Source organism: Otolemur garnettii, unplaced genomic scaffold (assembly GCF_000181295.1).
Source record: "Otolemur garnettii isolate 467f Iridium unplaced genomic scaffold, OtoGar3 scaffold00015, whole genome shotgun sequence".
NCBI classification, from domain to species: Eukaryota; Metazoa; Chordata; class Mammalia; order Primates; family Galagidae; genus Otolemur; species Otolemur garnettii.
The window spans coordinates 17,986,499-17,987,527 of NW_003852410.1; positions in this window are offsets into that span (position 1 = coordinate 17,986,499).

Below are 1,029 nucleotides of genomic sequence, written 5' to 3' on the forward strand. Positions count from 1 at the left end.
GTCCAGGCTGGGGATTCGAACCCGCCACCTTAGGTGTATGTGGCTGGCGCCTTAGCCGGTTGAGCTATAGGCACCGAGCCAAACTTAGTTACTTATTACTACTGTGTAAGTTACTACATTGTAAAAGTTTTAACATGCAAATTTTTATTGAAGTTTGATGAAACTATTGGAAGGTGATCATAATTTAAGGGTTTCAATCTGAATTTTTTTTTTTTGCAGTTTTTGGCCAGGGCTGGATTTGAACCCACCACCTCTGGCATATGGGGCCAGTGCCCTACTCCTTTGAGCCACAGGTGCTGCCCTCAATCTGATTTTTTTTTTAAAGAAAAAAATTTTTTATGGCATAATTCCTTGCAGTGGGGTGAAACACTAAGGTAAAGTAAATAACCATAGCAGGGAGGATATAAGAAGATGACTGGTGTCTGTGGCAAGCTGATGTGAGTGAAAATTATTTATCAAGCGGGGTAACTGGCTGGGCACAGTTGTCTCACGTCTGTAATCCCAGCACTTTGGAAGGCCAAGGTAGGATTGCCTGAGGCCTGGAGTTTAAGACCAGGAAAGGACATACAGTAAGACCCTGTCTACAAAATCTTTTAAACATTAACTGGGCATGATGGTGTAAACTTGTCCTAGCTACAGGGAGGCTGAGCACAGGAGTTCAGGTTGCAAGGAGCTGTGATCCTGCCACTGCAACAGAGTGAGAACCTTGTCTCATAAAAGAAAAAGAGAAGAAAAAAAATAGAAAGGGAGCAACAATTCCAGTTGACATTTCCCATGTTGGTACTCATTTTTTGAAGCAAATGGAAGTCTGGATTTTTGTATGAAATCTGACTTTTAAATGTCGGTAGAATTTTGTCTTTAACCTTATTGGGGCCGGTTTAAACATAGCTGCTTATTGGATTAGGAAGACTACCAATTTAAGATTTCTTCCCCAAGGCCAAATGTGTGAAGAAAGTGCACACAGTAAAAGTAAGATTATATTTTAAGTAATGTGCACAATATACATTGATAGGTACTGGTTTTAGTGCT